The 25,842-nt window shown below is 38.8% G+C and overlaps 1 long non-coding RNA gene across 1 annotated transcript; it reads right to left on the bottom strand.

Annotated features, from left to right (window-relative positions):
- Positions 1 to 2,852: 2,852 nt before the first annotated feature.
- LOC147911301 (uncharacterized) lies at positions 2,853 to 5,772 on the bottom strand. The gene is made up of 2 exons (XR_015551224.1): positions 5,593 to 5,772; positions 2,853 to 3,524 (listed from the first exon to the last, which is right to left on the bottom strand). It is a non-coding gene; the product is annotated as an uncharacterized LOC147911301 (long non-coding RNA).
- Between the last annotated feature and the right edge of the window lie 20,070 nt (positions 5,773 to 25,842).

The following is a 25,842-nucleotide window of genomic DNA, read 5'->3' as shown; positions in this document are numbered from 1 at the left end:
CATGGATGTTAGCTCAGGGCTGATCTTCCTCACACAAAAAAAAGAAATTTCCAGAACTGATAAAAGACTTCTATTCTAGATTCAGGCAGCTGAACACATCTCAAGCACAATTAAAACAAAAAAATCTAGAGTCAGATCCATCCAGGGAAATCAAAGAACACCAAATACAAAAGAAGATAATCAAAGCCCCACAGAAGGACAGAACACTTAACGGAGACTTATATTTAGATCTATGATACATTTCTTAACAATGGAAGGCAAGAAAGAGTTGGATTAAATCTTCAAGGTACAGAGAGAAAATAACTTTCAGTGTATACCCAATCAAACCATATCTCAAGAACTACGGTGAATTAAAGATATTTTTATGCAAACATTTACTAAGAGTATTACCACCAACAACTGCTCATTAAGGAACTTCTGAAGAATGTACTTTAAGGGGGCCAGGCACCTGGTGTAGTGGTTTAAGTTCAGCATGCTCTGCTTTGGAGGCCTGGGTTCGTGGGTTTGGATCCCAAGCATGGACCTACACCACTCATCAGCCATGCCGTGGTGGTGACCCACATATGAAATAGAGGAAGACTGGAACAGATGTTAGCCCAGGGCTAATCTTCCTCAAGTAAACAACTTAAAAAGTAAAAAAGAATATACTTTAAGAAGAAAGAAATTGATAGAAGAAGAAATGCTAAGATGTAAAAATGGATCATGAGGATAAAAAAGGGTAAACATCTGACTAAATCATTGAAAGCATGACTTTACCAATCAATAATAATATTGACAATGTATAACTGATGGAGTTAAAAACTAATGACAAGGGAACTTCTGTTTTAGAGTAGACTAGGACAGGAAAGCACTCTTGCTGCAAAACTGGACAAGACAGATAAGTTATAGATATATTTTTAGAGCATCAGAGAACTTTAGAATCAACCAACTAAAATTCCAGAAAGAAGAAAAAGTCTTTTATGTGAGCAAGGATTTTTATCTTTCTTTCCCCTGCAGGCGTTTTCTGATTCTGGGTGGTTGCCGAGGATCTGGCTTGCTCAGTGAGAGCCTCGGCTAGGGAAAAGAGAAACTAGCCAAACTTGTAGTGATTCTGCAGTACTGGTGTGGCAGAGGAAACCTGAGGGCTTTCAGACACACAACTGCTCTTCCTCACAGCACCTGTACTAAGTTTTGGTGCCACACAGGAATCTGGGGAACTAGGTCAAAAGCTTCCACAAAGCAAAGTGAAACCTCCAGAAGTGGTGGAAGTGGCCTAAGTCCAACACACTGCTAGTCTGACCTTCAGGGAATTTGCCATCTTGTGAAGCAATGTAAGGTAGGAGGCTGGAGAGCTGTGCTGAGATGTCTGAAGGGTGTAGCTGAATTTTCTGTGGGCTCCCAAACTTGAGGAGACAGAGATCTACCAGACTTAGAACCAGACCCCTGTGCGGGGGAGGGGAACACAACAAACAGGAACAGGGGGAAAGCGGAAGGGCTGGGTTTACTAAAAGTGAGACCCAGCCCCAACTCTGATCAACGTCTGATTGGACTCAGGTGCTCCAACCTCTTTCCCAACGAAGGAAGATAAGGTCACGTGGAGCCTCTCGAGTTACGTTACACAGACCTTCCAAAGACACTGGTGAGAGGCTGGAGAAGGCAACCACAGACTGGGAGAAGACCTTTGCAAATCACATATCTGACAGGACTATAAAGAACTCTCAAAACTAAGCAATAAGAAAATCCAAGTTTAAAATGGGCACAGATTTGGACACTTCACCAAAAAAGATACACAGATGGCAAATAAGTACGTGAAAAGATGCTCGATGTCATTAATCATGAGAAAAATGCACATGAAAACCACATTGAGATACTGCTATGTACCTATTAGAATGTCTAGAATTAAAGAGGTTGACCATACCAAGTGTTAATGAGGATGGAAAGTAACTGGAACTCTCCTACATTGCTGGTGCGAACACAAAGTGGTTCAGCCTCTTTGGAAAACAGTTTTATTTATTTTTTTGTGAGGAAGATCAACCCTGAGCTAACATCCATGCCAATCCGCCTCCTTTTTTTTCCCCAAAGCCCCAGTAGATAGTGGTATGTCATAGTTGCACATCTTTATAGTTGCTGTACGTGGGACACGGCCTCAGCATGGGCGGAGAAGCGGTGCATCAGTGCATGCCCGGGATCCGAACCTGGGCCGCCAGTGGCGGAAGGTGCACACTTAACCACTAAGCCAAGGGGCTGGCCCCTGTAAAACAGTTTTAAAGTGGAGTTTGTTATGCTGCTAACAAATTAGCACAAATTTCATGGCTTAAAACAACTCAGATTTATTGTTTTACAGTTCTGTAGGTTAACAGTCTGACACGGGTCTCCTTGGGCTAAAATCAAGGTGTTGGCAGAGCTAGGTTCTTTTTGGGGGACTCTAAAGGTTAATCCATTTCCTAGCCTTTTCAAGCTTCTAGAGACCACCACATTCCTTAGCCTATGGCCCCCCTCCTCCACCCTCAAAACCAAGAACTCTGCATCTCTCTGGCCCTGCTTCCCTTGTTGCATCTTTTTCTCTACTCTACTGCTTCTCTTTCCCTTTTAAGGGCCTTTGTGATGCACTGGGCCCACCTGGATAATCCAGGATAATCTCCCTATTTTAAAGTCAGTTGATTAGCAACCTTAATTCCATCTGCAAATTTAATTCACCTTTGCCAAGTAAACTAATGTATTCCCAGGTTCCAGGGATTAGGACATCTTTGTGGGCCATGACTTTGCTACCACAAACAGTTTTTAAAATAAAGTTAAACATACACATACCATATGACCCAGCAATTCCACTTCTATGTGCTTACCCAAGAGAAGACTTATATTCACACAAAAACTTGTTTGCAAAGATTTATAGCAGCTTTATTCATAGTCAAAAAAGACAAAACTGAAAATAACTCAAATGTCCTTCAACTGGTGGATGGATAAACTGTGGTAAATTCATACAATGGATACTACATTCAGCAATAAAACAGAAGGAACTGCTGATACAGTCAACAACATGGATGAACACTCAAATAAACATATCATGCTAAATGAAAGAAACCAGACTCAAAAGGCCAAATACTGTAGGATTCCATTTATATGATATTCCAGAAAAGACAAACCATAGAGAAAGACAACAGATCATTAGCCGCCAGGGGTTAAGGTTTGGGGAAGAGTTGACTACAAAAGAGCAGCTCAAGGGAGTTCTGGGTGCTGGAACTGTTCTGTATCTCAATTTGGTAGTTGCACAGCTCTATGCATTTGTCAAAACAGTTGTACAAAGAGGAAAACAAATACTTCATTTCTCACTCATCAGATTGGCAAAAATTTAAAAATCTGACAATGCCAATCTGACAATTCCCAGGGCAAGGATGACTCAAACGCTGTTGGAGGGAATGGAAATTGTTAAAACTTCAGAGGATGATTTGGATGCAGGTCGTCAAGTTGCAGATGCACATCAGCCTCTGGCCTAGCAATCCACTCACAGGCAGGTGTCCATTCTAGGGAGTCCTTCGCCACATGTGCTGGAGGAGACACACACAAGGATAGTCATTAAACATGGTAGGGGAATGAATTAATTGTGGTTAGTAGTTATTTAAAAAAGAAAGGAAAGAAATGCATATGGAAAAGAATCAACCCTGCTGGCCACGTATGTGATTTGAGAAGGTAACTCATTGGTTTGTCTACTGAATAGAATGTAGCACAGAGAGCACTGTACTAGGAAGCTGGAGACAAGCATCTGAACATTTAGTTCCAACTCTGCCACTAAAGTAGCAGTCAGACTATGGACGACTTAACTCGAGAAACCTCACTTTCCATTTCCTGGAAAATGAAGAGGTTAGGCTCTATAATCACTAAAATTATTTCCAACTCAACAATTCTATGATTCAATAAGTCAACAATCAAAAATTATATTCCAAAGTACCTATGTTGAGAAACTGTTTTTCCCAGACACCCTGAAATCGGCAACTATCAGAGAAATAGGACATCTTAATATGTTGATACATAGAATGGTCCAAATTTCTTGGTATGTCCATGACCAGCTTTTTAATCAAGATCGTAACTCAGAAAGAGTGTATAAACAGCTAAACCTACCATATTGACTTGGGTCACCCTCAGGTAAAACTTATATGTCCTCTCCCACTTTAACATTCCCAAACAAGTTCACCATATTAATGAGTCCATCTTGTCAAGTTCAGGTCTATCTAGCCAAAAGTCATTCATGTATATGGTAAGATTTACTTCATTTTTTTAACAAAGATAAAATGATGAATGGCTTTTTGTATTTTTGCCTGTTTCATCCATAAAGATCTTACATTACAATTTAATAGCTTCAGCCTGCAACAATAATTTAAAGAGCTTTTGAAGATTGTAATATGCCATGTCCAACAGGATCTAGTAAAAAAATCAGTAGTTCACAATCCGAAAAATCTCATTTATATTCATTACCAACAATACTTACACTTCAAAGACACTAATAACCAACGTATCATTTGTCCCTACTGCAGAATTTAATAGGTTGTTAAATTCTCGTATCATCCAAAAGCATAATTAGAATTCTATCATTAAAATGTATTTTTTTAATCAGAAATATTAAAACTAATGATTAAACTATTAAACTAAATGATTAAATATTAAAACTAATGGCAACTAATGATCTGTTGTCTTTTCCTATGGTTTCTTTTTTCTAGAATATCATACAAATAAAATCCTACTGTATTTGGCCTTTGGACCTTTCACCTCGTCAGTCAAATCAAAATTTCAAAGTTCTTGTTCTACGGGCTTTCCAAATCTAAATTCTTACAATTCTGAGTACGGAGACAAAACACACACTACATACTACTTCTAAAAACCTCCTCCTTATCCGATTTTAATTTTAGCACCAATTGCCAAGAAAATCTTTTCGACTGAAACCAAAATTCCCGTACACATTATATCAATCATCAATTGATCAGTCGCCAGTCTATGTTAACAGAAGGTGAGTTATTCTTAGGAAGCTACATAATTTGCACAAAAGATTGTTTAAAGCTCCTTTCATTGAATGCAGTTTACATCAATTCACAGGCTTCAAAGTTCGCCTTGAAAATATAGAGTCAATTATCAGAAACCATTAATGGGATTATGCTTTTCTATAAAAGTGGTCCCAAGGAAGTAGGAACGTTTATTTGTTTAAAGAACGCAATGAGGGGCCCAATAGCCTAAGCAGAGTCAGGCAGAGGAGCGGTGACCACAGGCCATCTTCTGAAGGAAAGTGTTCACCCCGGGATGTCGCAACCTGGCCTAGACAGGTTGCCAGGGGTGGGGGTGGGGTGAATTCAAGGGCGCGCGCACAGTGCAGGCAACTTCCTGCCGCCCCCTGCACCTCCACTGGGTGGGCAGGAGGCCACTCGGAGGTGGGGCCCCGCTAAGGCAGAGGGACCGGCCGGCCAGGGGGTCCTCCTCTGCTCCTCCAAGGGACAGAGGTTGGGCTCCCCCGCTTGGGCCAGCCGGCCGGCAGTCCCGTCCCCTGACTCCATCCGGCCCCCCCCCGCCGCGCGCTCCCGCCATCTGCAGCCGGAGATCTCCAAGCCGAGCCCGCCGCCCACCGCCTACCTGGGCTCCGCCTCCTGCCCAGCGCTCCTCCACACTGCAGAAAGGAGAGCTCCCCAGCGCTGAAAATCCTAGAGGAAAGATCCAGAAACTGCCAATCCCTCCCCACAAACCCCAGGGGCCACAACCTCCGCACCAGGGTCCCCGCCTTCACTGAGCGCGCCCAGGGCTCCCCAGGTCGCCTGCCCCTCTGGGGATCCAAGCGCCGGTCCTGCGCATGCGCGGGCCGCCGAGGATACACTGGGAACCGCTGGGGCCGGGCGCCGGGAGGTGGGTGGGGGTGTGGGGACCGAGGTGTCCCTGAGACGGAGAGCGGGAGTGGGCTGGGGCTCTGCAGCCCTTGACTCTGCTCTCCCTGGATGACCATCAGCTCCTGGAGAAGATCTGCCTTCCCTTGAGGCGGCTCCTCCTGTCCTGAGAAGCCCGTCACAGGATCTAACATTTGTTTAAAAAAGAAAGATGACATCCTTAACACCTGATGTGTCGAGTCCCCAGAAGAATTCTCTGCTTCCCCAGAAGACTAGACAGCGAGCAGCTGGGACTGAGTTCTGACCCAGGAAGGAAGGACGCTGAGGGCACAGCTGTCTCCCCTCTGCCAGCTCCTTACCCTGATCTGTGGCCCTGATGGGGCAACAGCGTTTGGGGACTCCTGCAGGTGACAACGCTCAAGTGTTTGCCCACCATATTACATTTCTTGTGGTTTAGTGGTTAAAACAGGAGGCTAGCTGTCAGTTTTTCAGACGATTTCACTTGCAGAAATGTCTTTGGACAAAGAAGTTTGTTTTCTTAATTTCTGATTTTTATAATCAATAACAATAGTTAAAATACTTATTTTCTTAATCTCATTGGCATGCTAAAACAAACAAGTCACTTGGTTTTCACCAAATTGGCCACATTTTCATTAAAACTTTGGAAGTATTGCTGTTTGAGGTAAAGAAAGCATTTGGGAAGAACAATTACCCTTAGATAATATCTTCCCAGATAAATGTACAAACACCTAGTTATGAGCCGTTTTGAGGGGCCTGGCAAATCCAGTTTGAGTTCTACAATGGATCATCCAAAGTAAAAGTTAAATTAGTAATTTTCTGAGGAGTTTGCAAGTAAATGTTCATGTTGCTTTCATCAAATAGGTCTGGTGATTTAAATGAAGGTTGAGCTTAATGATAAAAGTTTTCAAGAGACTGAGAAATATTAAGTAAATGTACTTAAAACAAAAAGGTGCAAATCAAAGTATAGCCTGCCATGATCCTCTTTAAAACAGAGTCACAGTAGCACTATTGTCAAGGTATGAGAAGGAATAGAAATGCTTTATAAAGTCAATTCTTCACTTCTAAAGGACCTAACGTGACATTCTAGAAGTCTCCATAGTCTTTCACTCATCTAGATAAAATTGCTCAATTTATATTTTGAAGATTAATGAATCTGAGGGCAAAATATTCAAGGTCAGTGTTCAATTGTTTTTCATTGTTGCAAAGTACATGGGTATAAAGTGTGGCTGAAATCCATGGTCTTGGAGAAGAAAAATATACAGAACTTATTTATTACTCTCACAGCGTGTCCTGACTTAATCCTACAAATATCCCAAGAATAAAGCCTGAGTGAATTCCATTCTGTTCTTAGATATGACATCTTTCATTTCTAATGAATATTCTCAAATTAGGTTCTAGGTAGTAATTATGTTCCTGATGCAAATAGGCAATAAAAAAGAATCCATGCTTGATTAAATTTGGCTCAAGAGGACTACTTAGAACCAAAATTTGTTTTTTGCTTTGTTTTTCTTTATCGATTTCTTTCTTTCTCCTCAGCGGAGTCGGCAGATAAATGACACAGAAAGCTGAGAGACTGGAGGGCAGGGTCTTGAAGAATGTGGGATTTCCTAATCTTCCAGATCTTTTTTATCTTTAAAATTCTGTGATTTTTGCTATTTATATAGGGGTTCATTTTTTTCATTATTTCTAATAGTGATCATAATAGTGAGACTAACAAAACTTAGCACCTGTGGAACATTTTTCATCATAAAAATTGACGTTATTCTGACAACTGTTAATATTTTAAAAAGCCACTAAGAGCTAATCTGATGCTCAGAGGATTTTTAGGGTAGTGAGACTGTTCTGTACATAATGGTGGCTACATGTCACTATATGTGTGTCAAAACCCATGGAACTGTACAACACAAAGGGTGACCCTTAATCTAGGGACTGTAGTTCATAACAACGTATCAATATTGTTCATTCATTATAACAAACATATCACACTAATGCAAGGTGTTAATAATAGGGGAGATGGCGCTTGGGAGAGAGGGGAGAGGAAGTGCGGTGAGTGTATGGAGCTCTATGTACTATCTGTTCAATTATCTGTAAATCTAAAACTGTACTTTTAAGAATAAAGTCTTTTAAAGTCTTTTTGAAAGGCACTGAAAGGTGAGCTAACACGTAGGGCATCTATTTTGTGCAGAAGGGCAAGGAAGAAGAAGTTGAAATGATTTAAAAAGTTCACCTTGTGAAGGTTTGAATTGTGGTGTGTTTCTGAAGCCTTAGACAAGGGCAGGACATAGAATTTGAGACATGGATGAAATAAAGGAGAAGGAAGACATCAGAGTGATCAGACCTGATCAATTAATATTTAGGACAAATTACTATATTGGATGGATTTGTTTTTATTTTCTTTGCTTTTTAGAAACCTTACACCTTTCTATGAAAGCCACACGTGCACAGTGTCAACAGGTATGTTTCCTACCGAGCGGCACCTGCTTCTCTCCCTCTGCATCTTCTATTCCTTTCCCCTCCTCTCACTACCTCTGACTGATGGTCGCTGTGTCTATCTCCCTTCCTTACTCTCCCTCTCTCCTGTTTGTTTGTTTGTTTTTCTTTATCTTTGTGCTTCTTTCTCCTCTAACACATCAGACTAACCATAACCTTCCTGGTCATTGTTTAGTTCCACTGAAGGAACTCAGTGGTTTCCATCAAGAAATGATAGATCAGTGTTCTGGGAAAAATTTCTCTATTTCAGCTACTTCTCCACCCTCAATCTGAAGCAGGAAAATTTCTTGAACGTTGAACCAATTTTTTATATTTTTTTCTTTTTTGAATCCAAATTTCAGAGCTCCTGGTCATATTGGAAAAATTCCTGAAGAAGGCTGCCTGGAGTTGAGCCGATAGTTCTTCCTATGGCCATAAAGGAGAATCCTTATTTTGGCCATGGGGCCTCAGGAGAAGCCCTCGTGAGAGAGGAATCCTTGCTAACCCTATGTTGTACCTAGGACTGGCTTCTCCTAAGACAGTGGTTCTCGAACTCCAGTGTGCATTAGAACCGTGTGGAGGTCCCCTACAACACAGAATGCTGAGCCCATCCCAGAGTTTGTGATCCAGTAGGATGGGGGGACCCGAGAATTTACGTCTCTGACCATTTCCCAGGTGATGCTGCTGACCAGCCACACATTGAGAACCACCGGCTTAGAAACCCTAGGTTTCAAAGGATGCTTTGCTTGAGCAGACAGCCAAAACTATCAAAATCTTAATCAAGATTCACCAACAACTTGAATGTGTTGGCATTTGGATCTAGAGGCTCCTGAATTTTCAGGGGCTAAAGCAAACATTACTCTGAGTTCAAGGTTTGTGACTCTCCTAAGTGTCGCCCAATTCCTTTGCTTGCTTCCCTCGACCCCTACCTGGCTAGGAAAGAATATTAAAAACAAAGCCAGCTTTGATTATTTAATCCTCAGTCAATTAAGACATTTTTGAGTAAGATTTTTTTGACAGAATAGCCAACTTTATCTACACTATTGGAAACGAATTATTACTGATAACAATGGTTATTTACTGAGGTCCTAATATGTCTCAAGCCCTTTACATACTTTTGTTGCTCTGCTTCTCAGAACCCTACAGCATCCCAGGTGTGTTTACTGTTTCTCCACCACTCCTCTAAGGAACTCCCCAAAGCACACTCATATTTGACCTCACCATGCCTTCTCTCATTTAATTTAGCAGTAGATTAAAATTACAGAAGAAACTTGAAGGGGTCTTGAGCCCCAGCAGGAGAAGGTCTAAAGTCTATCCAGGACAAATGGCTTAATGTTTGTTTCTGAGAAGTTTCCAGGGACAAAGACTCCACAACCTCCAGAAACCAGTTCTGTTGATTATTAATATCTCTAATCAATGATATACATTAATTAATTGGTTTTTTTATTGATTGGTTGATTGCTATATTACTTTGCCATATAATAAAATTTTTCTTTGTGTTATTTAAATAATTTTCACTTTATATCCACTTTTTAAATTTAGCCTTCTCTGGACTTCCTCACACATTGAAGATGGTAATTGTCACCTATTAGCATTTTCCTCTCCAGTTTAGATAACCTCAGTTTCTTTACTGTGTTAAAAATATTTAATAAGTATAGTGCTTTTTTTCTCCAGTTCGTCTCTAGGTTCCACTTATTGGGTAGTATAGTGGAAAGATGACTTCAGAGGTCCTGTGTGGTAAAGAATCTTCTCTGTATTGTATTCAATGTGAATAAAATCTCTATTAGTTTTGTGTTCAGTCTAATCTAGATCTGAACCTTTCCTTCCTTCCTCCCTCTATTGTCTGGAATAGTTAATAGTCCCAGACCTAGAGTTTTGCTTGTGGAAAGTGTTTGTTGTTTAGTTGGCTTGACGTTTTAACAATTCAATTTATTTAGTAGATATGTGAGTTTTCCTATTTTATGTTATTTTTTGTGTCAGTTTCAGTATATTGGTTTTTTATAAAATGAATTTTGACCTTTGTTGTCTAATTCACAGTCCTAAGTATTTCACGAAATGGTGTATCTCGTTAAGATTTAAGCATTCTGTAGAGAATACTTCTTATTTGATTTCTGATACTGGTCATTTGTGTTTCATTTCTTTTTCTTTCCCTTAATCAGTTTTGCTAGTGGTTTATTAACTTTATTAATATTTTAAAAATAACTTTTTGCCTGATTTGTTTCTTTAGTATTTTTCTATTTCATTGATTCTTATTGTTATTGTTTCCATTCTGTATTTTTTCCAGTGTGATTCTCTTTTAATTCTTGAGACAGAGGCTGAGATTATTGATTTTCTTTCTTCCATACTCATACATTCATTTAAGGCTGCACTTAGAAGGCTACATTGCCTTCTAAGCACAGATGCAGCTGGTATCTCTTGTCTTCCCTAGTGTATTTCTAAACTCTGTGCTGCAAGCCATGTCTGCCCCACAGGGTCTCCAGCCCATGAACTTGCAACCATGCCAGCCTTCGTGTGTCTCCATCCCTTTACCTGAAGCTCATATCTTCTGTCCAGTGTCACCATCTCATATGACTGCAGCCCATGTGTGCCCTTTTGTGTTGTCAAGGTTTTCTCTCCCCTCTGTCCATACCACCTCTCAAAAGTCTCCATTCCTTGTTCCTGTAGCCCTTGCCAACCCATATGAGTCTCCATCCCCTCTCTCTAAAACCCATGTCAGACAACTAATGTCATTCTCTCACGTACCTGCAGCGCGTATCTTTCCTCGAGTGTCTCTATCTCCTGTGCCCACATTTGATACCAGACCTCACATGTCTCTCTCACTCCATGTGTCTGCATCCCTTTCCATCCCTGAGTGTGCCTGTCCGCTGTGCTTCAGCCCATGCCAGCTCGTGTTTGTCTACATTCTCTGTGCCTCCAGCCCATCTAGACAACCAGTGTTTTCATTTACTATTCCTCTAGCCCCTGTCCAAACTCGTGTGTTTCCTTACCCTGTGCCTGTAGCCCATGTGTGCCTCAAGTGTCTTCACCCAGTGTCCCACGCTTGGGTGTCATTCACTTGTTAAAGGACATCTTGGTTCCTTCTAGGTTTTGGCCACTGTGAAGAAAGCTGCTTTTTAGATGTTCTTAGGGGACTGTGTGTGGATGTGTATTTTCACAGTAGTTGGAGAAATACACTGCTGCACAATTGGTGCAGCATATAGTGACACTATGCTTAGCTTCACAAGAATTAGCAAGATGTCTTCTTAAGAGGTTGTACTGTGTGTATTCCCATCAGCAATGAATGAGATTTCCTATTGTCCCACATCCTCACCAGTAATTGGTATTGTCAGTTTTTGGTTTTTAGCTATTCTACTAGAAGAGTAGAGTATCTCATTGGTGTTTTAATTTGCTTTTTCTTAATGCACAATGCATTTTATTTTCCAATAATTCCTTGTTGTTGAGCAATTTATATTTGCTTATTTCCCATGTATATATATATTTTTGGTAACTTGTCTATTCATATTTTGGTCTATTTATTTTAATTTGGGGAGTTTGTTTTCTTGTTGCAGAGTTTGACTGGTTCTTTGAATATTTTGCATGCAAGTCTTTCTGCAGATATGTGTTTTACAAATGTATTCTCCTAGTCAGGAGCTTGCCTTTCCACTCTGTGAATGTTGTCTTTCCCAGATTGGACAGTTTAAATTTAACCAAGTCCACATGATCAATTGTTTTCTTCATGGATTGTGCTTTTTGTGTTGTATATGAAAACTAATCATCAAACTATAAATCATGAAGATTTTCTCCTGTTTCCCAGTGTGATTTTTACAGTTTTGCATTTTATATTTAAGTTGATGAGTGATTTTGAGTAAATTTATGTCTAAGGTGAAAAGTTTGTGTCTTTGTTCATTTATTTCCTTAGGGTCGTCCTTTTGTATCATCACCATGGTTGGTGATGACTAGATACTAAAAGACTAAAGACTAGGGGCTGGCCCCATGGTTTAGTGGTTAAGTACGCATGCTCCACTACTGGCGGCCTGGGTTCGGATCCTGGGTGCGCACTTATGTACTGCTTCTCCAGCCACGCTGAGGCCGTGTCCCACATACAGCAACTAGAAGGATGTGCAACTATGACATACAACTATCTACTGGGGCTTTGGGGAAAAAAAGGAGGAGGATTGGCAATAGATATCAGCTCAGAGCTGGTCTTCCTCAGCAAAAAAAAAAAAAAAAAAAAAAGAGGTGGATTACCATGGTTGTTAGCTCAGGGCTGATCTTCCTCACAAAAAAATAAAAAACAAAATAAAATCTACCATAAAAGACTAAAGGCTAAAAGACTATTATTTTTTAAGTTGAAGTGCATTTATTCTCTTGACCAAGGTCAAGTTGTCTGTATTTGCAGAGGTCTATGTGTGGACTTTCCATGCTTTTTCATTTACCTCTGTGTCTATTCATTTTAAAATATCACGGTCTCTTGATTATTGTAGTATTGTAAAATATCACAGTCTCTTGACTTTGTAATTAATCTTGAAATTGAGAAGTGTGAGTTCATCAATTTGTTCTTCATCAGGATTGTCTAGACTACTCAAGGTTTCAAATGAGTTGGTCAATATCTACAAAATAGCTTGGTGAGATTTTTATTGGAATTGCACTGGATCTTTAGATCAATTTAAGAAGAATTGACATCTTAATAATATTGTGACTTTTGATCATGAGCAAGGAATATATCTCAATTGATTTATTTTTTCCTTTATTGCTTTTAAGAGTGTCTCATATTTTTTTCCACAGATATCTGTAAATATTTTATTGGATTTACACTTGAGGATTTCTTTGTGTATGTGTGTGTATTGTTAACGGTATTGTTTCATATTGCAATTATTTGTTGGTATATAGAAAATCAACTGAATTTTGTATACTGAATTTAAACTTCGCTTCATGATATCTCTATAAATTCCTATCTGGGCACAGATCAGGGGGCTCCATTTCTGTTTGAACATCCCAAATCATGGCATTGAATAATCTGAACACTGAATTTCAGCCATTCACCAGAACTGCCAAGGCACACAGCCACCACTAATACTGAAGTTACAAGCCTTTTCCGAGAGGCATGCCCTTGGATTCATTAAAGAACGCCTGTTTTCGACTCAGCCTGGCAGTGGCAGTTTGGCAAGAAACTTCAGAGCACTTACAGGCTTGTTCCTAGAGCTGAGCCAAACTATCCCTGTCTTCCATTGTTCAAACTGAGTCTGTGCAGAACCTGCCTCAGCTCTAGGTCTTAAAGCTCTCTCACACGTAACTTCCATGACCCACTGCAGTTACAAGCCTGGTCCGAGAGGCATGACCTCGGATTCACTAAAGAACACCCGTTCTCTACTCGGCCTTCCAGTGGCAGTTTTGCAAGAAGACTGCAGAGCCCTTCGAGGCTTGGCCCCAGAGCCAAGCCAAACTATCCTTCTCTTCCACTCCTGAAACTGAGACAGTGCAGAACCTCCTTCAGCTCTACGTGTTAAGGCTCTCTCACATACCACCTCCAAAAACACGGTGTAGCAACAAGCCTTTCAGAGAGGCCTGCCCTCGGATTCAATAAAGAGCACCCGTTCTCTACTCGACCTGCCAGTGGCAGTTTGGCAAGAAGACTGCAGAGCCCTTAGAGGCTTGTCCCTAGGGCCGAGCCAGACTATCACTGTCTTCCATTCCTGGAACTGAGTCTGTGCAGAACCATCCTCAGCTCTAGGTCTTAAGGCTCTCTCACACACAACTTCCAAGGCACACTGCATTTACAAGCCTTTTCTGAGAGGCATTCCCTCGGATTCACTAAAGAACGCCCGTTCTCAACTCTGCCTGGCAGTGGCAGTTTGGCAATAAGACTGCAGAGCCCTTACAGGCTTGTTCCTAGAGCTGAGCCAAACTATCCCTGTCTTCCATTCCTAAAACTGAGACTGTGCTGAACCTCCCTCAGCTCTAGGAATTAAGGCGGTCTCACACATAACTTCCAAGACACACTGCAGTTAAAAGCCTTTTCTGAGAGATATTGCCTAAAGGAATTCACTAAAGAAAGGATTCACTAAAACAGGATTCACTAAAGAAAGCCGGTACTCAACTCAGCCTGCCAGTGCACTTTGGCAAGAAACTGCAGAGCTAGATTTTATGTATAACTGAGATCAAATGGTATATTTCTTTCTCTGTCTCAGTTATTTCACTTAGCATAATAACCTCAAGGTCCATCCATGACATTGCAAATGGCAAGATTTTTTCTTTTTTATGGCTGAATAATATTCCATTGTATATATATATACCACATTTTCTTTCCATTTTTATTTTTTTTGAGGCAGATCAGCCCTAAGCTAACATGTGCCAATCCTCATCTTTTTGCTTAGGAAGACTGGCCCTGGGCTAACATCCGTGCCTGTCTTCCTCCACTTTATATGGGACTCTGTCACAACATGGCCTGACAAGCAGTGAGGCAGTGTGTGCCCAGTATCCGAACCCCAGGCTGCCACAGCAGAGCACACGCACTTAACCACTATGCCACCAGGCCGGCCCATACCACATTTTCTTTATTCACTCATCTATTGATGGACATTTAGGTTGTTTCCATATCTTGGCTATTATAAATAATGCTGTAATAATCACAGGGGTGCATATATCTTTTCAAGTTAGTGTTTTCATTTTCTTTGGATAAATACACTGAAGTGTATCTATTTTTAATTTTTTCAGGAACCTCCACTGTCTTTTCCATAGTGGCTGCACCAATTTAAATTCCCATGAACAGCGCACAAGGGTTCCCTTTTCTTCACATCCTTGCCAACACTTATTATCTCTTGTCTCTTGGATCATCACTATCCTTACAGGTGTGAGGTGATAACTCTTTGTGGGTTTGATTTGCATTTCCCTGATGATTAGTGATGTTGATCTCCTTCTCATGTATGTGTTGGCCATTTGGATGTCTTCTTTGTACAAATGTCTACTTAGTCTTTTGCCCATTTTTCGACTAGATTGCTTTTTTGTTATTGGGTTGTATGAGTTCTTTATACATTTTCTTATGGGTTGTATGAGTTTTTTATAAATTTTGGATATTTAACCCTTTATCTGATACATGGTTTGTAAAATTTTTCTCTCAGCCTTTTGATTTTGTTGGTTGTTTCTTTTGCTGGGCACAAGCTTTTAAGTTTGATGTAGTCCCATTTGTTGATTTTTTTCTTTTGTTGTTTGTGGATTTGGTGGGATATCCACAGAATCATTTCCAAGACCAATGTTGGGGAGCCTCTTCCCTATGTTTTCTTCTAGCAGTTTTACAGCTTCAGGTCTTATGTTTAAGTCTTTGATCCATTTTGAGTTAATTTTTGTGAGTGGTATAAGATAGGGGTCTAATTGCATTCTTCTGCATGTGGTTAATCAGTTTTCCCAGCACCATTTGTTAAAGAAACTATCCTTTCCCCACTGGACGTTTCTAGCTCCCTTATCAAATATTAGTTGACCATGTTTGGGGGTTGAATTCTGGATTCTGTATTCTGTTCCATTGGTCTATGTGTCTATTTTTATGCCAGTATCATAAAAGTATTATTTTTAAGCATCTTTAAAAGTTTATTTTGTGTTTGCTGATGGAAAAATACAGCTGATTTTTGTATATTGATTTTTTATTCAGCAACCATGCAAAATTTATTATTTCTAATAATCTGTACACTTATTTGAGATTTTTATGTATACCATCATATCATCATGAATGACAGTTTTCTTTCTTTTCCAATCTCTTGTTTGTCTTGTTTATTCAACAACTTCTAGACTGAATAGGAATAATTGTTAAGTAGAAGACAGAGTGGTGATAGTGGCATTGTTTTCTCATTCCCAAACTTAAAAGTACACACCTTCAACATTTCACCATTTTATCAGATTAAGCACGGTTTCCTTTTTCCATTCTTACTTTCCTGAGAGTTTCTGTCATGAATAGGTGATATATTTTATCAAATACTTTTCTGATTAATTCCATTAAGAATAGTTTTTCTCGGGGCCAGCCCCATGGCTTGGCGGTTAAGTGTGCGCTCTGTGCTACTGGCGGCCCGGGTTCAGGTCCCAGGCGCGCACCAATACACCGCTTGTCCGGCCGTGCTGAGGTGGCGTCCTACATAGAGCAACTAGAAGGATGTGCAACTGCGACATACAGCTGTCTGCTGGGGCTTGGGCAAAAAAAAAAACAAAGGAGGAGGATTGGCAATAGATATTAGCCCAGGGCTGGTCTTCCTCAGTAAAAAGGGGAGGATTGGCATGGATGTTAGCTCAGGGCTGATCTTCCTCACACACACACACAAAAAGAGAATATTTTTTCTCCTTTATTCTGTTACTATGGAATATTACATGGATTTAATTTTAAATGTTAAGCCTACTTTATTTTCCTGGAATCAACTCAACTTGCTTTGATATATTATTCTTTTAATATTCTGCTGAATTCAGTTTGCTAGCATTATGTTTGAGATTTTTTCATCCATGTTCAGGAAGGTACCTGGCTCATAATTTTCCTTTCTCATAATGTCCTTTCCAGATTTTGGTCCCTCTGTTATGTTGGTCTGATAAAATCAGTTGCGGAGTGTTTCTTCTTTTTCTATTCTTTGGAAGAATTGGTGTAAGATTGGTGTTAATACTTCCTTAAGGGTTTAGGCACAGTTGGTCTATCTAGCCTCCTGAGTCTGGAGTGTTCTTTGTGAGACAGTTTTTAGTTTTGAATTTAATTTAAGTTTTACGACTAGTCACATTTTTCTATTTGTTTGTCAATTAGTTGCATTTTTTTTAGAGAATTCATCCATTTTATCTAGTGTTTTAAAATGTTTGGTATAAAGTTATTTTAATATCTCACTATTTTTTAATGTCTGTAGGATCTGTATAATGTTTCCTTTTTCATTTCTGACATGGGTTAATTGTATGTCTACTTGATAATACTTGTTAGAGGTTTTCAATTTTATTAGCTTTTTAGAGGACTCCTTTTGAGGTTATTTTATTAGTACTTTTATCTATTTCCTTCCTTCTCCCTTCTTTGGACTAAATTGCTGGAGGGTTTCTCCCTCTAATTTCTTGAGAGAGATATTTAACTTGTTGATTTTTCATCCTTTTATCTTTTTAATATATGTATTTAAACCTAAAAATTGCTCCCTAACCATTACTAACTCCATCTCAATAGTTATGGTATATAGTGTTTTCCTTACCATTCACTTCAAAAATATTTTCTAATTTTTATTCTATTGTCTTCTTTAAATAATTGGTGATTTAGAATTGTATCGCTTAATTTCCATACATAAGGAGAATTTTTTTATTACTGATTTTTAATTTCATTTCGTTGTGTTAAGAGAATATATTCTTCATATTTCAGTATGTTTCTATTTGTTGAGATTTACATAGAGCCCAAGAAGTTGTCAATTTTCGTAAATGTGCTGTGTGTGCTTGAAAAGAATGATTTGGGTTAAATGTTCTACATAAGTCTATTAGGTAAGCTTGCTGATGTTGATCTTTCATATCCTTACTGAATTTACTCCTTTCGTTCTAGCAGTTGTGGGAAGCTATCTCCACTCCACATGGGGATGTGTCCTTTTCCCCGGAACTCTGCCTCATTTGCTGTCTGTACTTTGAGGCCATGTTGTTGTCATACATTTTAGAATTATATATTTTTATCAGTAATGTTTTCTTCTTTATTTCTTCAGATGCTGTTTTGCCTTAAAAGTTTCTTATTTGATGTTAATATAGCTATGCTTGCTTTATTTAGTTAACATAAACAAGTTACATCATTTTCCTTCCTAGTAATCATAATCTTTTATATAGCCTTGTTTTTAATATTGTATCTCTTATAAAAAGCATACATTTGGAGTTCATTTTTTACCCAGTCCAACAGTCTTTTATTTTTTATTGAAATGTTAAGTCCATTTACATTTAATACAATTGTTTCAATGGTCAGAATGAAATACTACTTTATTATGTATTTCTTATTTGTTTCATCTGTTCTGTATTCCTTTTTCTTTTGTTTCTTTTGGGTTCATCAAGTATTTTTTACTGTTACATTTTTCCCTCTGGTACTTTCAAAATTATATACTCTTGCCATTCTTTTAGTGACTATCTTTAAAAACAACACTAATCTTTGCTCTATTTTGGTACTTTTACCTGTTTCCAGACAAATCAAGCAAATTTTTTAACTTAATTTATTCCACCCCCGTGTGGCATGTTGCTGTTCTTTTATATTAATTCTCTCTCTCTATTAAGCCTCATAAGACATTAATATATTGTTTATACCATCAGTCTTCATGAAATCGTTTCTCTTTGCTTCTTTTCCTTGTTTCCTGTATCTCTAGGTTTCTATTTGGGATTACTTTCTTTTTGCCTGACGAGCACTTTTTTGTATTTCCTTTAAGTGAAGGTCTGCTAGTTGACAAATTATTTAGTCTTTTCTGTCTTAAAATAGATTTCTTTCATTTTCCTTCTTGAAAGATATTTTTACAGGGTGTAGACTTCTAGTGGGCTGTTTTCAGCATTTAAAAAAGATCATTCCACTATCTTCTAGCTTCCAATGGGACTGACTTCTTAACAAAAATAGCCTATTTATTTCTTCTATGATGGTGATCTGTTTTTTGTGGCTGCTTTTAAGATTTTCTTTTTAACTTTTTTTTCTTAAAAGTATTACTATATGCACCTATGTATGGTTTTCTTTATATTTATTATTCTAGGTTTCATAGGGCTTCTGAAATCAGCGGCTTGATGCCTTCTCTCATTTTCCATCATCAGCAATGACCTCTCTTCAAACGATGCTTCTATGTTACTCCTTCTCTGTTTTCCTCTCCTCCTGGCACTCCAGTTATACATAGGTTAGATTTCCTCACTGTATCCTTTATGTCTCTTTTTCTGTCTGCAATTTTTCCCATTCTTTTGACTCTGTGCCTCTAAACGGTTTCTTTTGCTCTCCCTTCCAATGCACTAATTCTCTATTCAGCTGCTTCTAATCTACCATTGGACACATCTATTGAGTATTTTCATTTTGGTTGTTTTATTTATCAGTTTGAGAATTTTCTAGTTTTTTTATCTTTTACAGTTTTGTATTAAAATTCTGTATTTTATGTTCTTTAGGAGAGTAAGGATAATTATTTTAAAGTGTGTCTAGTAATATCAATATCTAAGGCACCTGTGTGTCTTGTTTGTTGTCTATTGTTCTATTGATTTTCTTTTATTTTTGGTTTGTGTCTCCATGTTTCTAGTTATTTTTTATTTTGTGCTGTGCAGATGTCTATATTGATGGAATCTTTTTCCAGATAGGATTTATGTTTGCTTTTGCCAGGACCTAGGGCACTAACATTCCAGGATTACCTTGAAGTACATTCAGGGATTTACGTGATTTGGAGTTGAATTTCAGCCCTGAGAAGGCCTATCTGCTTCCAGTTTACCTTTATTCCTAGCGTGATGGTCCTTTGGATCCTAACCCAAAGCCTGGGTGTCACTAGGGCCAGCCCCTTTAGAGGGCACCACACTCCAATCATGCCCTGATAAAGTGCACTCAGACTCTCACAGGAGCCTTGGGAGAAAAGGTGACCCATGAGCTTCTGCTCCTTTGGTGTGTGTCCTCCCCTGAATCCTGACTTGACAATTCTTCCTTAATTTACTACTCCGTGTTCCTTTGCCTTTAAGCAGATTGTATGTATATAATATATATATTATATTATAGATAGATAATTATATATATAATATAGATATATACAGATAACTATATTTATATTCATTCCATCTTTTTTAGTCTCCAGCAGAAGGCTTGGTTGTAACGACCTCTTCTGTTATTACCTTGTGAATGATTTTAACAATGTACAGTTTATAGCCGTTACTTTTACCTTCAACATATGAACAGAATTTTAGAGGGAATTTGATGTGATATGATTTAAAAGCCCCTGGTTACTTGCACATAGTATAATTTTTATTCATATTGCTATTTTGGGAAATTCTGCTATTTTCTTTTCCCCAAAGCCCCAGTAGATAGTTGTATGTCATAGTTGCACATCCGTCTAGTTGCTGTATGTGGGACATGGCCTCAGCGTGGCTGGCCAAGCAATGCGATGGTGCGTGCCTGGGAGCTGAACCCAGGCCACCAGCAGCGGAGCATGGGCACCTAACCTCCAAGCCACAGGGCCGGCCCCCATATTTTCTTTATTTTAAACATAAATAACACTGGAATAAATGTATTCTAGTATGTGAATATTTTTGCATATCACTGATATTTTCCCCTTAGGGAAAATTTCTATAAGTAGAATTGCTGGTTCCAAAGGGATCAGTTTTTAAACTCTTTTGATACTCAATTTCCCTCCAAAAATTTTGCACCAGTTTGCAATCTCACTGCTTCTTTTGAACATAGTTAAGAAAACACTGCTTTATATTATCCGGAAACATTTCCAAAGACCTCAGCTCAGCTTTAGATTTAGTCTTCTTGATGTCACTCTCATTATAATTTTTGCATTTGTCATTTATATATACACTTCCAGGTTTATAACTTCTTATTGAATGTGAACCAGAGGTGCTCGCATTCACATGTTCTGTCTAGAACCAATTAAATGGCTGTATAATAATGTTAATTGTGTCAAGATAATGACAGAAATATAAATTATAAGTGTGAAGATGGTGCAGTGATTTAAAAAATATCTATCTTATGTTATTCACAAAAGCCTGTGCACTATGATTACAGCTACACAGAACATTCAAAGAAAGATCAGAAAATAATATACCCAGTGGGTGCTGTTGTGGTTCTGATTAGTTGTTTTTCTTATTTCACCTGTCTCAAAGCAGTTCTAGTTGTGCTGCTGTTTTTTTAATAATTAAAGGATCAATGCAAACCCAAATATTGTGAGTGTAGTTCAGTCTACTATCAATGGATCTACCTTTTAACCAGCCAGTTATCTTATAAAAAGTTATGAGGGGCTGGGCCAGTAGCATAGTGGTTAAGTTTGCATGCTCCACTTCTACAGCCCAGGGTTCATGGGTTCAGATCCTAGGCATGGACCTGCACAGTGGTCATCAAGCCATGAAGTGGTGGCATTCCACATACAAAAAAAATAGAACAAGATTGACATAGACGTCAGCTCAGGGCCAATCTTCCTCACTAAAGAAGAGTTTCAAAAGATAAATAAATGGATCTTCCATCATTTTCCTAATACTAATTATGTGTTTATTGTCCCTTTATTCTAAAAAGTATTTACAATAATAGAACAGTAAGATACCATAAGATAATAAAAATTAGCTATCAGTGAAAAGAAAAAAAAAGATAAAACTGGGAGGAACATAAAATGGTGCCAGGAATGAGGCTAATCGAAAACATATATTCTGAAACCCAAAACCTGTGGCAGGCAGGTGGTATACTCATTTCAAATTTTCTAATAACCAAAAGGAAAAGTAAATCTGATCAACAGAGTGGTCCATAAGATTAAAAAACCACAAATAAACTCTAAATATCATCAACTATTTAATTCTTCAGGTGAAGCTATAACGTTCTAAGATCAGAAATACATTTGTCTTCAGAACATCCTACAGCAGCTCTTGTGTGATGGGGTGGACACTGCAGCAGCCTCCTCCACTGGACCCAGCATTCTTTTCTTAGAGGTCACCCCCCAGCACAGTTGAATTGAAGCAGTTCTTGAGGCCAGTGTCACCAGGCCCAGGTGAAGAGCCCTCTGCTGACCTGAGATAGATTTTATCTCTGCTTCTGTGGGTAGATCGAGCAAATGTAAAGAAATTGAGGAGCTGTGTACTTTGGGGCAATTATATATATATTTTTCCCCTCGGTCGAACTGTTGATGTTTGACGAGAGATTGTACTTCCTAGAATGTGTTGGATACAGTTATTATACTGTGGGATATCAAAATTGGCCACCCTGAAATATATCTCTTTACCTTGATTATTTTCTCTGATGGACATTTGACCTCCCCCACTAACTGCCTAAAGAATTTAACATAGAAGGCCTGTTTCAGGAAGGAGTTACTATTATATGATGGCTGTAATATAATGTAAATAGATGTTACCATAGGAAAGGCACCAACAAGCCCATCTTATCAAAAATTCGGTCTCTCCCAGGCCACATTCTCTAGGTGGCCCTACAAAGAGTTGCCAGACAAACATTTACATTTATAAGGGAAATCTCCATTTGTAAATGTATCTCCCTCTCTGTATTGGGAAGAGGGGGGGATGGTCTTATCTCTGGAAACTCTTATCAGTACAGAAGAAGAAGACTTAAATCTGCATACCCTTGATTACTGTGATTTCTGTCTCCCTTCTGTCTCCCTCCCCACCCCCAACATCCTCCTTTGTCTTTAGCTGAAGATGGTATTTAAGATGAGAATCTCTGCCACTTCATTGAGAAACTCAATTTCCCTGATTTCTCCAATGTATACATGTTATTAAACTTGGTATTATTTTCTCTTGCTAACCTGTCTTAATTATTTGGCCAGCCATAAGAACCTTAAGGAAAAGGGTGGAGGGGGGTTCTCCCTCTTCCTCGATGATACTTTACCACTCAAATAGTGATCCATTGGCCTTGATGGACGCTTGAGCAAGAGTGGTGCCAAGAGCTTCTTAGGAAGTGAGAAACCCAAACTAAGATTTATTCCCACATGTGTGGACATCCTGTCTCTCCTCACTGAGAAGTCATAGGAACATCAGTGGGAAGGGCAGCAATCCTCTTGGAGAGTAAATTAGATTCTGCTTTAATATACAGGCTAATGGGCAATGACGTTTTCTTGCATATAGCACTGTCAGAAAAAGGTTTGCCAAAAATAGTGTGAGGTGACAACCAAACCCTCATTGTGGCTAGAAAAATCTCCATGAAGCCCAGTTAGAATGCCTAACTTTGAGCATTATTATTTTCTAGTGGGCCCTCTAAAATGAACAATTTGTGGATTCTAGCTCTGAGTTATTTTGGGGATTATTATTTATAATTCAGTTAAAAGATGGGGAAATATCTGCTAAAAGTAAATCTTTTTCTTTTTGTTTTTTGAGATTGCAGGCCCATGGTCTGTTTAGGTTGTGATTTTAAATCTTCTGATATGCCTATGGTAGAAGACTTATATTTGTTTCATTAATAGGAAGAAATGATCCAGTTCAACAAAAGTCAAAACAGAACTTGAGAATTTAAGGAGGTGGAGTGGGGCTGTGGAACACATATTCCTGTTTTGACCCAGATATAAAACTATGATTTCCTTTGTTAAAGATAGTTTTTGTTGATCTTGACCTTGTAGTTCTGTCAATGTAAGTAATCCATAATCAATTAATAAATCAAAGTTGGGGTGAGTATATTATGAGCCAACTTTTGAGGACCATGGTCCAGGGCCTTCCTTCCCTAAGGAAGGAAGGGTACTGAAGAAGTGGGGTGTACAGGGCGGTTATATACTGTCAAAGAACATGTATCACATCAGATTGCAATGTCCCTTTTACAATAGCGACAAGATCGCCCTGTCAGATTGTCCTGCCAGAATAGCTATTGATAGCTACAGCAGTTCTGCTGTCTCGATAGGCTTGGCTGGTGTCAGGTCTGTTATGTCGAGCTGGGTGGTCACAGGATGACGGCCTCAATCAAATCCTAGCCTAGGGAGAAATGCTCATCCTTAAGGAAATGCCAATGTGGGGGAAGTTGCATCTTTATCTTAAGGGCATATACTCTTCTCTTTGGGACATGGGGAAGCAGATACACAATGCAGGCGACAGGCCCTTTTGGAAAAACAAACTCAGGCTGAATTAGTTTTACCACAAATGGCTTTCTCATGTGCTCCAATACATCCTATTGCTTGTCATTTATTTATCATTTTCCCCCTTTTGATCTATAATCTTTTGATAGAAAGCATTGATGATCAAAATATTGTCCCTGGGCATCAGGGTGGTTGCTGCCTGCCTTGGATCCATCATGTCCCTCGGTGCCAGGCTTTTGTCTCATTTATTTGCCCAGTTGTTCACGTTAGGGGGAATTAATTGGATATAGTGGACAAGCAAAGAGGTATATATATATTAATAGAGGAAGCACTGCATGAGTTTTGGATTAATTTTGGTTGTTGCAAAAGCATTGTATATGTACTTTTTATGACTCCTTGTGTTTGCACTATTCACAATTATAGAACAAGTACAGTAACAATGATAATAATTTAACATCTTTGAAAAGATTAGTGTAAAATGAGTTCTTAGGCATAGTCCTTATCAAAAAAGGAAATTTGTCCAATGTTATAAGATCAATCAACCATCTCAAGTTTCATTACTCCAGCTTACATGACAGTCTTATAGCACTGAGTAAAGAAAATAGCAATTAATTTATATATTATGACTAGTACAAGAATTCCAAGAAGTAATAGAAATAGGAATTGCAATCCAGATTGAAAAAGGGAACCAATACCGGAAGGGAGCCAACCAAACAACTCAAGACTGAACGCAGGATCGCTTAAGGCATTCACCTGCTTTTTCATGTGCTTTAGCAGAGATGACACATTGGAAGACTCTTCAGGTATGAAAACACAGCATTCAGTTTAAATGATTGCACATGTACCACCTTGGGGTGTAGTTAAAATATCTAAAGGCCATTCTATTTTGAAGGACAGTTTTTTTTTATTAAAGACATTTTAGTATTTAATAAGGTAATTCCTGCTTGACTGTCATTAAGGCCTTCTGTATGTGATATGACATCCTTTAGCCCTAAAAAAGGAACAAATATAGCTAGCTGATCGGTGGTCATGCCAGGGGAACAGTGAATGAACCCGTCTGGCCTTAAGGAGAGGGAGGTTGGCGGCAGGTGTCACTGTGAATCCTTCCCTGTATCCGAGGGAAGCTCGGGATGCAGTGTTTTAGCCATCAGGCCAGTAGTCAAGGTCAGCGATTTGTTCTATATAACCATTAAGTTATATTAGGCGTCACCCAATAAATGCCTGGACTTTAAGACCAGTCTGTTCCAAATCAATCACTTTCCTTAAGTATGATAGTATTCTGAAAATCTTAAATGTAACAATTATAAAATAGGTATACAGTTTAAGCATAACAAAGGTTTAAATGAGTGGATTTAAGGTTGGGAATACAGTCCTGGTCCGGAGTCTTGGGACAGCTGTCTACAACAGATGTTGTCTTCTTCTCACCCTGGTTTGGATATATTCGTATTGGCCAGTTGAAGTCACATTTCAGAAATAGTAACTGAAACGCACTCAGGTGGAAAAGTTTCTTTTTAAAACAGGAAATTTGAATCCATGAGTCTATGTTTTTTAATTCTGCAGCGCATGAACTGGTTAAAAGTACCTGGTATGGTCTTTTCCAATAGGGCTGTAAAGACTCCTTTATTTGATGCCTCTTCTGATAAATAAATCTTCCAGGTTATAATCCTCAACGTCTGGGAGCTCTCTGTAAAAAGAATATGCTGCAAACTTCTCATATATATATATATATGTATATATATATACGTATATATATATTTTAAGTGTCTCAATCAGACCTTGACAATAATTAAGATATTTTCTTTAAGCAAAGTTGATGCATACATTTCTTTATCTAATTGCATAGGCTGTCCAGTTAT

Source organism: Ceratotherium simum, unplaced genomic scaffold (genome assembly GCF_057802395.1).
Source record: "Ceratotherium simum simum isolate JZ-2026a unplaced genomic scaffold, ASM5780239v1 HiC_scaffold_43, whole genome shotgun sequence".
Lineage (NCBI taxonomy): Eukaryota > Metazoa > Chordata > Mammalia > Perissodactyla > Rhinocerotidae > Ceratotherium > Ceratotherium simum.
Note: the sequence above shows the minus strand (reverse complement) of the source record. Positions and strands in the feature narration are given on the sequence as shown.